The following is a 16,116-nucleotide window of genomic DNA, read 5'->3' as shown; positions in this document are numbered from 1 at the left end:
GCCTCCCAAAGTGCTGGGATTACAGGTGTCAGCCATTTCACAAAGCCCTATTTTTGTTTTAAATAGTTAATTTACCTGTGAAAACATTTTAAAAATGAGAAAGGTCTTCTACATTTCTCTATATATTTACCATTCCTGGTGTTCTTTATTTCTTTGTACAGATTTGACTTTCCAACTGGTGTTATTTCCCTTCAGACTAAAGAACATGCTTTGACAATTATTGTAGTGCAGGCTTGCTGACAACAAAGTCTCTCGGTTTTGTTTTTTTAGAAAATGTCTCCTTTCACCTTCATTTTTGAAAGGAATTTCTCCCATTTATAGACTAGATTGACAGTTCCCCCAGAGAACCCCCTCCTGCCTCTTCAGCAGTCTAAAGATGTTATTTCATTGACTTCTGGCTTGTACTGTATTATGAAAAGTCAACAGTTATCTTTTCTCCTACATGTAAAGCGATTCTTTCCCCAGCCCCACCAGCTGATTTTAATGTTTGGTTTCCAGCATTTTGACTATAATGCCTAGATGTGAATATCACTATGTTCTAACTAAGGCTTGTTGAAATTCTTCAATTTGTGGGTTGAAATTTTCCCACAAATTTGAAAATTGTTCAGCTATTATTTCTTTAAGTGTTTTTTTTTTCTGTCTTAATCTCTCTCTCATCCTCTTCTGTGGCTCTAATTATATATTTATTAGATTATGTGATACTGTCCCACAAGGTACTACTAAGGCTCTGTCCATGTTTTTATTATTTTTTTTCCCTGTGCTTCAGTTTTGATATGCTACCTGCAAGTTGACTGGCCTTTTCTTCTGCAGTGTCTAATCTACTGTTAAATCAATACAATTAAATTTTATATTTTTCAGATTCAGAATTTCTATTTGCTTCCTTGTTTTTATATTTCTGATTTCTTGGTTGAGATTCCATATCTGTTAACTCCTTAAGTTCATCTTTTCCTTTAAATCCTTGAATAAATTTATAATAGCTGTTTTAAAGTCCTGTCCAAGAATTCCAGCATGTGTCATCTTTGGGTCGGTTTCTATTAATTTCTTTTCCTTCCTGATTGTGGTCCACTTTCTTCCTGCTTTGTGTCACAGCTGGTAATTTTTTATTATATGCTGGACTTTGAGGATGCTGCCTGGTGCTGGATTTTGATGTTTTTCCTTAGTAAAGTGTGTTGATTTCACTTCTGGCATCCAGTTTCTTTACTGATGGATTAGTCTGATTTTGCTAAGACTTGTTTTAGACTTTGTTAGGGCAGGTCTTGGGTGGTCCTTGTTTTAGGTATGGCCTTTCTAGATGAGATCTCCTGACCTCAAGTTACCTGCCTGCCTCGGCCTCCCAAATTGCTGGGATTGCAGGCTTGAGCCACTGTATACCTGAGGTGGCTCTCAGCTGAATACCTGAGGTGTTCAGCAAGTTCTCTCCACTCTGGCTGGTTGGAACTCTGACATCTTCCAGCTCCAGGTGACCTCTGGAACCTCCGCTCTGCTCAGGGGCCCCCAGTAGCTGTTCTGTTCGCCACAGGGTCTCGCCTTCCATGTGTACAACTTTGTCTTCAGCCAAAGACTTAAGGATTTAAAGGGCCCTTTATGAATCCAGGAATTCTGCAGTTTCTCTTCTGAGAAGCTCTGGCCTCTATACCATTCTAACCCCCAAATTCCAGCTGCTTTAACAGCCTTGAACCAAACTCTTGTTTTGTTAGCACAGTGAGACCACTGCTATCTGTTTGGGCTCCATTTTCCTCTTCCACAGTGTGGAAGGTGCCCCCAGGTACTTTCCAAACCTGTCATTGCAAATGTACTGTTTCCTTTATTCTAAAGATTACAGCCCTTTGCCGTCTGTTGTCTGTGACTGAGAACAGATGCTTTATGCATTTTGCCCAGTTTTGTACTTACTATTTTTAAGTGTTAAGTCTGATACTTCTTAGTTCATCATGACCAGAACCAAAAGTCAGCTCAGGAGTTTTTAGAGCTACAAATCTTCATGTTTGGGGAAGAAACATTATATTTTAATTTATTTGTTTTTATAATGTGGCACTGAAAAAAATATTTCTACTGGTTTTCATGTTTTTCTCTTTCCTCTTCTCTATATCCAGCTTCTTCTTTTTTTAATTATCCTTAATAGGAGTGACCAAGGTTGGTTTATATGTAAACTGGAATTCTGGCAACTATAGAAGAGTTTTATACAACACTAAATCTGCAAATCCTATCAGTATACTCCTGAGGAATAGAGAGGGATTTATGTATAGAAAACATATAAACAGCTAGGTTTAGAAAGCTTAGGAAAACACAACTTTTTTTTTTTTTTTTTGAGATGGTGTCTCACTGTGTCACCCAGGCTGGAGTGCCATGGCACAATCTCATCTCACTGCAACCTCTGCCTCCCAGGCTCAAGTGATTCTCGTGCCTCAGCCTCCCGAGTAGCTTGGATTAGAGGTGCCCGCCACTGCACCCAGCTAACTTTTGTGTTTTTAGTAGAGACAGGGTTTCGCCATGTTGGCCAGGCTGGTCACGAACTCCTGACCTCATGTTATCTGCCCGCCTCAGCCTCCCAAAGTGCTGGGATTATAGGCGTGAGCCACTGCACCCAGCTGGAAAACATATGTTTAATAAAATTTGCTTGCCTTATTTTCCTGGCCTGCTTATGCCTGTATAAGCACAATCTCAATTTTCATTCAAGAGTGTTTCAAAAATCTGCCTTTTTTTCTTTTGACAAGGCCAAGGAACCCCACTTCATGCTTCCCAACTTCCCTCAATCTTCTGATTCATTTTCTAGTCTGGGAAAGTGTCTCGTTTCCAAGTATATAGCAGAAACTGTATGGTCTATACTGTGGCTTTCATCATGATAAAGTGAAACCCCACCTTCACCCCATCCACATCATGGAAAAGCTAGAGAGTAGTCAACCCATTACAGGTTCATGAAATGACAGTGTTTTCAAGATGCAATCATCTTACCATTCATAATTTAGAGCTGAACACATACTATAATAGGAGTTGATTCTTCCCAGCGTTTGCAAGTATTGTGCTGAATTTTAGACCAGAAGGGGCCTTAGAGGTCATCACATTCAAACTCTTCATTTGCATTTTAGCCAAATGAGATCCATAGAGGCTGATACTTTTCCCAGTTTCACACACCTAAAGGATTAGAAGCAGATCAATAACTTGCATTTTCTGACCTCTAATACAGATTCTTTATGCTTCGCTATGTAAATGCAAGATTGACCTCTCCTGATTCCCTTGTTCTTTATAGAGGCAGAGCTGTTCTTCCAACAAGTTCTATACACGACAGAACTCTGTAGGAAATGGTGAAATTGAGATGATCTAAACAATCATATCTATTTTGTCTTGATTCTTTTGAAGCATTCTATTTCTTCATTCTCAGTTTATTATTCTAAAGGCCCATATTTTGATTGAACATATTCATTTTTTGTTATAATGAATGCATAAACTTTATTTAAAAGTATCCATTTGACTGCATGTCTTAACAGCTGAATAAGCAGACCATTGCTGCCTATGTTGATTACATTTTACCTCCCTTCTCTTTGCTTGCCTAGATCTGGATGATTGATTTACAAATGAAAAAGCAGAACATCACATTACACTTCTCTGAAAGCCAAGTTCATGTGCATCTAGTAATTATCCACACAGGTAGCATCATTTTCATGCTTTTGTTAATAAATAATCTTCACTTGAATAAAAATCATCTACTTCTTGATTACTTATTATTTATAATTTATTGAATGTTATACTTTCAAATTACGAATTAAAGAGGTATCATCTGTAAACTCACAATACCATGACTGCTACCTCGTTTAAGGACTTAAGTTAACAAGTATTTATTACATACTTGTGAAAGGTCATAAGGGACATGGTATTATTTCTGTCTTCATGCACCTCTAACCAAGTCTGGCAGTTAACATGTAGATTCACATGAATGGAAACAAAGTTGGGGATAAGCTGGGAAAGTCAGGGACAGTTTTCCAGAAGGAGGGAGCTTTGAGGGAGGTGTGGGTAGAGAGAGTATTGGGAAGCTGGAAGAAGCAGGGGCAGCAGTGCAGCTTATAATCCCAGCACTTAGGAGGCTGAGGCACGGGGACTTCTTGAGCCCAGGAGTTCAAGACTAGCCTGGGCAACAAAGTGAGACCTCATCTCTACAAAAACAAACAAAAATTAGCCAGCCATGCTGATACACAGCTGTAGTTGTAGCTACTCAAGAAGCCAGGTGGGAGGATTGCTTGAGCCCAGGAGTTAGAGGCTGCAGTGAGCTGTGTTTGCTCCACTGCACACCAGCCTGGGCAACAGCGTGAGACCCTATCTCAAAAAAAAAAAAAAAGCAAGAAAGAAAAGAAACAAAAACAGAATGCCAGAACAGAGACATAGAAAAAAGAGCAAGCAGGCTATTTATGAGGACTATGTTAGGGTTAGGTGATAAATAAGAACCAATATCTAACATTCCTTGAATTCCAGGAACTCTACTGATCTCTGTATACTTTGATGATTTTTTTATCTTTGTGGTGTGTGTGTGTGTGTGTGTGTGTGTGTGTGTGTGTGTGTGTGTTTAGACAGGTTCTTGCTCTGTTGCCCAGGCTGGAGTATAGTGGTCTGATCTTGGATTACTGCTACAGCCTCTGTCTCCCAGGCTCAAGTGATCCTCCCACCTCAGCCTCCTGAGTATCTGGGACTGCAAGCACATACCATCATGCTGAGCTAATTTTTGTATTTATCGTAAAGATGGGATTTCACAGTGTTGCCCAGGCTGGTCTTGAACCCCTGGGCTCAAGCGATCCTCCCACCTTCACCTCCCAAAGTGCTGGAATTAAAGGCATGAGACACTGCACTTGGGCTCTGTTATTTAGTTTTTTAGCAAGACTTGTGCCACTGACCAAACTATGTAAGTAAAAAATTATAACACTTCCTTCAACCCAGCATACACACAGGTCACTAATGGAAAGCTTTAGTCAGGCGTGCACGCTCACTAACTCCCCCCAGGAATGCTCTGTCAATCCTACCACACGAATACATGACGAGTCAAGCCGGCTGAAGGCTCTCCCGGTCCATAAAGTGCTATATTCCTGTGTTGTAAGACAGAACATAGAAGGAGCTCAGTGGTAGTGTGCCTCCCAAACAGTGAAAGAGAACAGCACAGCACTCACGCCGTGATGAACAACAGGCATCTGGAAGGTCGCCTACACCAACGTGTTTCTTCTTCCTCCTCGTGGTACATTTTCAGGAGCTAATCTTTCCGGGAGCTCCACTAAGAAGGAAACCAGGATCTCATCCTAGTCAATATTCTAAGAATTTTGAGGCACACACATTTTATTTATTTATTTATTTAGAGGCAGGGTCTCTCTTTGTCACCTCGGCTGGAGTGCAGTGGTGCCATCACAGAGCACTGCAGCCTTGAACTCCTGGGCTTAAGTGATCCTCCTGCCTCAGCCTCCTGAGCATTTAGGACCATGGGTGCATGACACAATTTATTTATTTATTTTTGGTGAAGATGGGTCTTGCTGTGTTACCCAGGCTGGTTTTGAACTCCTGGGCTCAAGTTATCCTCTGCCTCGGCCTGCCAGATTGCTGAAATTACAGGCATGAGCCACAAAATATCTTTTAGAGAAGGGAAACCATATTCTAGTTCTTTTCCTTAGGACTTCTATTCTATTCCACTTCCTGATCAGGTAAAAAGTATACTGGAAAACCCCACCTTCTTTCGTATTATCTTTCTTTTTTTTTTTTTTTTTGAGACGGAGTTTCACTCTTGTTACCCAGGCTGGAGTGCAATGGTGCGATCTCAGCTCACCGCAATCTTCGCCTCCTGGGTTCAGGCAATTCTCCTCCCTCAGCCTCCTGAGTAGCTGGGACTACAGGCGTGTGCCACCATGCCCAGCTAAATTTTGTATTTTTAGTAGAGACAGGTTTTCACCATGTTGACCAGAATGATCTCGATCTCTTGACCTTATGATCCACCCGCCTCGGCCTCCCAAAGTGCTGGGATTATAGGCATGAGCCACCGCGCCCGGCTTTCTTTCATATTATCTTTAAATTCTCTCCTTTTCTCCAAGATAACCATTTATGGAAATTGGAGTGCCTGCAAGAAGGGGAGACTTGCCTCTGATCCTCTGGCCAGAGGCTTAATGAGACAGACTAAAGAGCAGTGAGAGAATACTTGACATGAATTCTCTGGAGTTTGGAGCATACAAGCTCAGGAGGCCTGCTGCCAACTTTTGTTCTAGAGTGTTCTGAAGGAGGATTGTCCTGTGGAGAACTCACTCTGCACCAGCAAGTCTTTTTTATTTGTTTGTTTGTTTTTGAGATGGAGTTTCGCTCTCATTGCCTAGACTAGAGTGCAATGGCACAATCTCAGCTCACTACAACCTCTACCTCCAGGGTTCAAGCGATCCTCTTGCCTCAGCCTCCCAAGTAGCTGGGATCACAGGTGCCTGCCACCACACTCAGCTAATTTTTTGTATTTTTAGTGGAGATAGGGTTTGGTTATGTTGGCCAGGCTGGTCTCAAACTTCTGACCTCAGGTGATCCACCTGCGTTGGTCTCCCAAAGTGCCAGGATTACAGGCATGAGCCACTGCACCCAGCCCATACCCACAAGTCTTAGAGCATGGCAGTGGCCTGGGAAGAAGTGGTGTGCAGCCCTACCCCAGCCAACTTCTCTGTGCTCTTTGGAGAAAAGCAAAAAGTATCCTATTCATCCCCATGGCTGAGCACGGAGGACTGTGCATGGAACCTAGGGAAAGGTAAGAGCTATGGGCTTTCCCAGGGGCCACCAAGCAAATGATAGAGTACTCCCCATTCTTTGGGCTGCCATGTGAGGTTAAAGAGAGATGGTCTTGGTCTTCAGTGACCAAGGGGTGGAGATGAAACTTAACACTATCCAGGGAAAGATGATAAACCTGTAAGCTGAGTCAACCACATCAGTCTAGGTCACCATATTAGAGCAAACCAAATGCAAGCCAGAGAGCTACCGTTCTGAGTGTTACAAAACAACGTGTCAAATCCATCTGTCATCTTGCACTGAGATAAAGATCCAGCTCTGCAGAGAGTTACTGGAAGGCATTCCAACATCAGTTCCTGAAAAATATTTCTTTATCGCAACAACTGCTATTTACCAACTGCTGTGAGCTTAGTGTGTTAGGAGCGGCATTTCTTTATCCCTTCTCTACCTCCTCACTGGAGAACATCCTCCCCACCAGCCAACCAAACCCAACATGCTAGGGCGGGAGAAAGAATGAAAAGCAATCCAGACCCCTTACAGCACTCCAAGCCCTTGTCTCCACGGTCTAGTCTGTATCAAAGAAGAGCTTTGAATTTAGCAGACTAAAGAGCTTTTTGTTTTGTTTTGAGACAGGGTCTCACTCTGTTGCCCAGGCTGAAGTGCCGTGATGCAATCATAGCTGACTGCAGCCTCCAATTCCTGGGCTCAAGTGATCCTCCTGCCTCAGCCTCCTGAGTAACTGGGACTACAGGTGCATACCACCACACCTGGCTGATTTATTTATTGTTATTTTTTATTTATTTTTAGCAACAGGGGTCTTGCTGTGTTGCCAGGGCTGGTCTCAAACTTCTGGCCTCCCGTCCTTGGCCTCCCAAAGTGCTGGGATCATAGCAGTGAACTACACAGCACATGGCCAGACTGTGTTTTAGTAACTGAGAGTAACTGATGTTGGCCTATTATTTACAAGTCTGAGTCTCTGTTTTGATGTTATGGAATCTAAGATGTCATTAGTGGCGGGGAGAAATTCATTTGACATAGAAAGCTGTGGTTAAGGCAAGAATATCATTATACTTTCAAATCATTTAAATTCCTTAGTAAATCGGTTATATAGATAATTTCATTTTAAAAAGATTGCCATTTAAAGTGGCTGCTTTTGGCTGGGTGCAATGGCTCATGCCTATAATCCTAGCACTTTGGGAGGCCGAAGTGGGTAGATCACCTGAGGTCAGGAGTTCGAGACTAGCCTGGCCAACATGGCGAAGCCACGTCTCTACTAAAAATACAAAAATTAGCCGGGCGTGGTGGCAGTTGCCTATACCAGCTACTCGGGAGGCTGAAGCAGGAGGATTGCTTGTATCTGGGAGGTGGAGGTTGCAGTGAGCCAAGATCATGCCATTTCGCTCCAGGCTGGGTGACACTGAGGCTCCGTTTCAAAACAGAAACAAAGTGGCTGTTCTTTTCCTAAGTTTGGGACTTTAAAGAAGCAATTCTTCCATCTACAAAATTAATTTATGAGCTACCGTCATTTTTCAGCTATTTAAGGTATTGGCATACTTTGTGTCTCTTCCCTTGTCTTTCAAAAAAAGATAAAGGAAAATTCTTGGAACCTGGGAGAAAAATGGTTATAAACAGAAGAAGTTCTTTAAGTAGGAGGTATCTTATCTCTTTAAGAAGAAAGTTCCACTCTCATTCATCTGTGGTTAGTGTCCACGACAGCAATTTTCCAAATGGTAACCTCATGCACAAAGTGCACTCATATTTCTTAAAACGTGAGCCATTGAGCTCCTCTCACCTGAAGGGTCCATCCCCATGTGACACAAGAAGAGGAAGCAGAACTATGAAAAATTACAGGACAAGAAATAGAAAACACATTCTTCTTTTGCCTTGTGTGAGTTCTTCTGTTTTAGTAAAGAGGTTTTATCATCTTAAGTATTCCAGTCACTGGCACCAAGACCAAAGTAAAAACAGCCTAATTCCAATGATGTTGGTATATTTTTTACAAGTCTCAGTCTCTGTTTTTGATGTCCATTTAAGATTTTTGTATAAATTTTGTAACACTTTTTCCCTAATGTGTATTCTATCGTTAGTATTTGGGGATTTGGGATCAAAACAATCTGACATTATATTGAAACTTTTAAAATAAGCAATTTAAACCAGGCATGGTGGCCCATGCCTGTAATCTTAGCATTTTGGGAGGCCAAGGCAGGAGGATCACTTGAGGCCAGGAGTTCAAGACCTGCCTGGGCAACACAGCAAGACCCCATCTCTCAAAAAAAAAATACAAAAATTATCCAGGTGTGGTGGGTATGTGCCTGTAGTCCCAGCCATTTGGGAAACTGAGGCAGGAGGATCACTTGAGCCCAGGAGTTCAAGACTGCAATGAGCTATGATGGCAGCACTGCATTCCAGCCCGGGTGACAGAGCAAGACCACTTCTCAAAAATAAAATAAGCAATGGCCAGGTGCAGTGGCTCACCCTTGTGATCCCAGCACTTTGGGAGACCGAGGTGAATGGATCACCTGAGGTCAGGAGTTCCAGACTAGCCTTGACCAACATGGTGAAACCCTGTCTCTACTAAAAATACAAAAAATTAGCTTGGCATGGTGAGGGGTGCCTGTAATCCCAGCTACTTGAGAGGTTGAGGCACAAGAATCGCTTGAACCTGGGAGGCGGAGGTTGGAGCTGAGATCACACTATTGCACTCCAGCCTGAGCAACAAGAGTGAAACTCCATCTCAAAATATGCATATATATATATATATATGCAATCAACATCATCTCTATGTGCCTTGAGGAAAAAAAGTAATGACTTTTGAAAAACTGAATATACAAAATAAAATCTTGCATGATCCTTCATTACCAATATTCTGCCTTCAATCTTGCTGCACCTGCAGAGCCTTCATGGAACATTGTGTTAGGCTGTTATGAAGAAAGGATGGTGGAAAAGGATTGGGTAGAGCAAGCTAGGCAAAAAGTAGAAATTGTGACAAATGAGCAAATGAATGAGTTTCTCGGATTAATCTCTGAACTTGCTGATCAAGAGATGGAACTTGAGAAGGGAAGTAATAAATCAGAGACTGTGGACAGTTACTGATTACTGAGAGCAAGGCCCTCAAATCAGCTCTCCTGGAGGTAGGCTGACTTTGGGTGCATATAGTTAGAGCACCCCTGTGGACCACTGAGACCCAGGAGGATGTATGGGAGGGAATGATATTTACGGCAAGAAAAGCAAAAACAATAATAAAGGAAGCTTTTTAAAAAGAAAAGCCTTACCTTTGAACAGCACATTGCGATCTTTGTTTATTTCATCTTAATTCTGATGCCAGCTATGGAGTATGTTTTGCTAGTTTATAGTAAGTGAGTGACTGCTCCAGGAGTCCCTAACTAGAGCCAACACTCAACCCAGGTCTTCTGATGCCAACTCCAGTGTTCTGTCCCTGATGGGCTCAGGCAGAAGGATGAAGATACCCAGCATGCCCAGAGCATCTTCCCTGGGACTGTATGTGCTTGAAAGTTGCTTCAACCCAAAAATTGGGAACAGGCTTTCTTCTGATGCAATGGAATGTTTTCTTTTTCTTTCTTTCTTTCTTTTTTTTTTGAGACAAAGTCTCACTCTGTTGCTCAGGCTGGAGTGCAGTGGTGCAATCTCAGCTCACTGCAAACTCTGCCTCCTAGGTTCAAGTGATTCTCCTGCCTCAGCCTTCTGAGTAGCTGGGACTACAGGCGAGTGCCTCCACACCTGGCTAATTTTTTGTATTTTTAGTAGAGACGGGGTTTCACCTGTTTCATCCTGTTAGCCAGGATGGTCTCAATCTCCTGACCTTGTGATCCATCTGCCTCAGCCTCCCAAAGTGCTGGGATTACAGGCATGAGCCACTGCGCCCAGCCTGTGTTTACTTTTTATAGAAAAGATGAATTTTATGAACTTTACATTTCTCCTTTTTTTTTTCTTTTGGTTTCCGAAAAGCCCAGGGCCCAATTTCTGGCCTGGTCTCTAATTTAGAAAATTGCGCATAACCTTCTGGTCATATTTTCCCATTCTATCCTTACTATCTGTCACCTTGACTTTTTATTCACATTTTCTTATTTTCAAGTGGCATGCATATCATCAGCCTCTTTCAATTACTTGTGGAACAAGGTGGGCTATAAATATATAAACAACCAAGGTCAATATTTAACATTTGATAGCTCTAGTTTCTGGAGGTAGAGCTATCATTCTGAGTGCTATAAGACAACATCTAAACAGCCATCTTTTTACCTGCGCCTGGATGAATAAACAGCTATATATAGTGATGTTGCAAACCATTCAAGCATCAGTGCCTGTCAAAGATTTTATCATCATAACAGCTGTGTTTTATCGAGAGCTTTGAGCACTACACTGCTGTGTGCACCAGGAGAGGGGTGCGTGTTCTCTGGATTTAGACAGGAAGCATAGTCTACTTTCATCACTGAGGAAAATCCCACTGGGAAGAGGCGTTAAGTCTGGACTTTCCAAATAATCACACTAGAGGGGGAAGAAGCCCCTTGGTTGTACAGAGCTATTCCTTCTGTAGATTTTCACGCCCTTCTACTTCCTGCCCCGTCTGTGCCAGGAGAGAATGCCAGCTCAGAGCTCCATCGCTCCCTTCCTGGAATCCTGATATTTCTTCGTTCCCCTCCCTCTTCTCAGTTCTGAAGAGCCAGGTTTTCATACCTCATAATCTCACTAGCCTATGACACCAACGGTCTTTTTCTTTCTTATTTCTTTCTCTCTCTCTCTCTTTTTTTTTTTTTAGTCAGGGTCTCCCTCTGTCACCCAGGCTGGAGTGCAGTGGCATGATCTCAGCTCACAGCAATCTCTGCCACCTGGGTTTAAGCAATTCACCCACCTCAGTCTCCCGAGTACCTGGGATTGCAGATGTGTGCCACCACGCCTGGCTAATTTGTTGTTGTTGTTGTTGTTGTTTTGTAGACACAAGGTTTCACCATGTTGCCTAGGCTGGTCTCAAACTCCTGGGCTCACATGATCCACCTGCCTTGGCCTCCCAACGTGCTGGATTTACAGGGGACACCTGCAGTCTTGAAAGGCAAGGAGAATGGACATGACTCTCTAAAACCCCAGTCTCACCATGATGTATACATACATGATGTAAGTTAAGCACTTTGAACAGCATAAAGTTTACCTATGAAATAGTGTCATAAAATTTTTAACAGGCACAGAAGTTATGGATACAAGTTGCTGGGCACCATGGCTGACACCTGTAATCCCACCACTTTAAGAGGCTGAGGCGGGCAGATCACCTGAGGTCAGGGGTTTGAGACCACCCTGGCCAACATGGCGAAACCCCATCTCTACTAAAAATACAAAAAATAGCTGGGTGTGGTTGTGGGCACCTGTAATCCCAGCTACTTGGGAGGCTGAGGCAGGAGAATAGCTTGAACCCAGGAGGTGGAGGTTGCAGTGAGCTGAGATCACACCGTTGCCCTCTAGCCTGGGTGAGAATGAGACTCTGTCTCAAAAATAAATAAATGTTTTTTTTTAATGTTATGAATATAAGTGAATTTGGATGCATACAGTCTTTTTATTTTTATTTTTTCAAACAATCACTAAGTGTCACACCTCGGCTGTTATAAAGATGGCCCTTGGTATATCATGGCCATCATTAACCATGACAATAGAAAGTAATCATTGAATAAACATGGACTGTGGCTAAGCATTTTGCTGAGAGGGCCACATCTACAAGACCCCGGCTGCAGAGCTCCTAGCAGAGGGCTTCCTGAAACCAAAGGCACAGCTAAGGCTACACGCTGCACACACACATGTAGTTACAGGCTCACCCATTTGTATCATCAGCTTACAATGCTCAGGGCTGGAGGACGGTGAGTGGGTGAGAGCCATTTTGATACAGATGTAAGTAAACTTTATGATCTCTTTTCTAATTTAAAAATCCTGTGCTAAAATGGGCAATTTAAAACCATAAAGCTATCACTCACTTCTAAATCTCTGTCCTCTTTTTTTTTTTTTTTTTTTTTTGAGACAGAGACAGAGTTTCGCTCTGTCACCCAGGCCGGAGTGCAGTGGCACTATCTCGGCTCATTGCAACCTCCGCCTCCCAGGTTCAAGTGATTCTTGTGCCTCAGCCCCCTGAGTAGCTGGGATTACAGATGCCCACCACTGCACCCAGCTAATTTTTGTACTTTTAGCAGAGATGGGCTTTCGCCATGTTTGCCAGTCTGGTCTTGAACTCCTGGCCTCAAGTTAGCCCCTCACTTCAGCCTCCCAAAGTGCTGGGATTACCGGTCTGAGCCCCTGTGCCCTGCCTTCTTTTCTCACTTTTGAATCGTTGCATGGAGATCTTAACTCCTTACTTTTCATTCCTTGCCTCAGGCATCTCAGAGTTTTGGCTGACTGAATATATTCAGAGTACAGAATGAGACAAACAGTTGAGTATACTTTTATTCGGCTCCAGTGTCCTCAGTGTGGTTGCAGCCGTCACTGGAAGGTAATTCATTGTGCAATTTTGTGTTCTTGTTTCTAGTGCTAATCTCTCCAGGGCATTAAGAAGGCTAAAATGGAAATTGTGTGGGTTATTAATAAAGAGACTAATTCAGAAATTCTCAAAACCGCACGTCTCTTTCAGTTGTAAGCCAAGGTGATAGTTTGCTTTTCAGGACTGAGTAGCTGTATTTCTTGCTACACAAATATTGGGAAAGAAAGAGTGAGGCTAGCCAGGTGCGGTGACTCACACCTGTGATCCCAGCACTTTGGGAGGCTGAGACAGGAGGATCACTTGAGCTCACGAGTTCGAGACCAGCCTGGGCAACATGGCAAAACCCCATTTCTACAAAAAAATACAAAAATTAGCCAGATGTGATGGTGCACACCTGTAGGCCCAGCTGCTTTGGAGGCTGAGGCGGGGGGAACTGCTTGAGCTCAGGAGATTGAGGCTGCAGTGAGCTGTGATTACACCATTGCACTCCAGCCTAGGCAACAGAACGAGACCCTGTCTCTACCAAAAAAAAAAAAGACTCAGGCTAGCCTAAATTGGAGATTTTTTTCAGATTCTAAGCAAGTGGTTCTCAAAGTGTGGCCCCAGGCCAGAGAGGTAGGCTCACCTGGGAGGTTGTTACCAGTGCAAATTCTGGGGCCTCATCCCAGGCCTAATAGAGTGGTTATTTCTGAACCTGGGACCCAGGAATCGCCAGCGCCCCCTGATTCAGATGCCCGCTGAAGTTTGAGAACTGCTGCTCCATCGGTCTAGTGTGAGAACAGGTGCCTTGAATCGAATCATGCTATGAGTGCAGAGAGCACATTTTGGCTTCCTGTACTGCAGTCTAGCCCGATATAGCAATGCAAGATCATAGTTAATGGGACTTCTCTTTTAAAGTGGCTTGCGCTTTGGGGACACCACTCCTTGGCCTTAGTTAATGGCCGCAGTAATTACTCGACTGCTTACAATTCAATAATGTTGTCAACAAATTGGGTAGTTAGTAGCCAGTCTTCTGGGGAGCCTCGTGAACATGGGCACAGCCCACGGCTGAGTACCCAACCGTGACAAGGGGCACACTGGAGACAGATAACCAGATACTATAGGCCACATTATTTCCTGAATTGCGACAACCTTGATACTCCAGACAGAAGTATATCAGCACTTGAGTCACCCCATCTCGGTCTCCCCTCTGTTTTTCTGTGTCCTTTAATCTAACAGCATCCGTGACTGTCGTTTTAAGTGAAGGTCCCATCTGCATTTTACAGGAGTTCCTACGAAACTGTGACAAGAATGTCCCATCGGAATGTGCAATGAAAAGGGAAGCGCTGCCATTAGCACTTTTTTTTTTTTTTTTTTTTTTTTGAGACAGAGTCTGGCTCTGCTGCCCAGGTTGGAGTGCAATAGTGTGATCTCGGCTCATTGCAACCTCTGCCTCCCAGGTTCAAGCCATTCTCCTGCCTCAGCTTCCCCAGTAGCTGAGATTGCAGGCATGTGCCACCTTGCCTGGCTTTTTATTTTTTGTATTTTTAGTAGAAACGGGTTTCACCATGTAGGCCAGGCTGGTTTCGAATTCCCGACCTCAGGTGATCGGCTCGCCTTGGCCTCCCAAAGTGCTGGGATTACAGGTGTGAGCCAACTGCGCCTGGCCTGTCCACATTCTTAATAGCTCTTTCTGGGCCTTAAATTCCAGGAATAGCCAGAAGAGTGTGTGTGCAGCCAGCCTGACCAAGACAGTCTTCTCCCTTTCTCATGCGGTTTTCTCTTAATGAGATGGGCAATGCTAAGGAAATATTTGGTGCCAGAACTGTAGTCAAAGCTTACCTGCCCTGGGCTTCTCCCTACACATGGAGAAGCTGCTACCAGCTACCCCACCGCTACCCTGCCCCAACCGTGGCCGGTTCTCCCTCTTCGACACATGGGAATTGTTCTTTCTTTTTGGGAAACGCCATCCTTCTTCTTAGTTTCTCTGTTGTCACTATGAAACCCAGAGACCTGAAAACAAATCAATTGGAGCAAGGTAGAATTCAGCACATATCAAGTAAGACTGGGGAGTAATTACTGCCTGGGCGAACCCGTGCAAAAACAGCCACGCTGGTTGCATATTTGTGTCTTTCCATTTGTTAGAAACTTTCAAGCCTCTACTACTATTACTTAAGAAAACGTCTGCATGGAAATTCTATCCCCAACTGAACCTGAACCGAAGCCTGCAGATGAGGGCCAGGCTCCCCAGCTTCCCGGAACAAGCAGACAGTTATTAATGGAAATGCTCTCGCTACTCAGGTATGTGCTAACATCTGTTAAAACTGCATTTGTACAGGATTGCATGAATTATTGATACATGAACACATTGCTTTAGCCAAGCACAATCTTTTACGATTTCATGACACGGCTTCCCAGAGTTCTAGGTTACGACAACCTGACTTTCAAAGTTACAAGTTAAAGCAATCTGCTTGCATCCCAGGCCGACTGTGCGGAAGAGATTTGCGATTGAGACGATCTGCCATGTACAGAGAATGAGGTCTCCAGTCAGCAAGGGAGCCGGAATCTGTGGCTGGGACTTTTCTGAGGTCTCCTGAGTAGGTAGCTGTGTAGCCTGTCACAGTGTAGCTTTTCAGAGGAAGGCATGTCATGCTCAGAATAGAGAAATTTACTCCTGAGCATTTTTATTATTATTATTTTTAGAGACAAGTTCTTGCTGTCACCCAGACAGGAACACAGGGGTGCAATCATGGCTCACTGTAGCCTCAAACTGCTGGGCTCAAGCCATCCTTCCACTTCAGCCTCCTCTGTAGCTGAGACTACAGGTATGGACCACCATACCTGGCTAATTTTCTTTATTTTAATTTTTATGTAGAAACGGGGTCTGACTATATTGTCCAGGCTGCTCTTGAACTCTTGGGCTCAAGCAATCCTCCTGCCTCAGCCTC

At 43.5% G+C, this 16,116-nt stretch overlaps 1 long non-coding RNA gene across 2 annotated transcripts in view; it reads left to right on the top strand.

Moving 5' to 3' along the window:
* LOC103794127 (uncharacterized) overlaps positions 1-16,116 on the top strand; it is a 112,118-nt gene that overhangs the window by 88,940 nt on the left and 7,062 nt on the right. For both annotated transcript variants that reach the window (XR_013520423.1, XR_621392.5), the window contains 3 exons: positions 11,671-11,847; positions 13,087-13,201; positions 15,314-15,469. This is a non-coding gene — a long non-coding RNA (uncharacterized LOC103794127). The remainder of the gene's footprint in view (positions 1-11,670; positions 11,848-13,086; positions 13,202-15,313; positions 15,470-16,116) is intronic.

Source organism: Callithrix jacchus, chromosome 7, assembly GCF_049354715.1.
Source record: "Callithrix jacchus isolate 240 chromosome 7, calJac240_pri, whole genome shotgun sequence".
NCBI lineage: Eukaryota > Metazoa > Chordata > Mammalia > Primates > Cebidae > Callithrix > Callithrix jacchus.
Note: the sequence above shows the minus strand (reverse complement) of the source record. Positions and strands in the feature narration are given on the sequence as shown.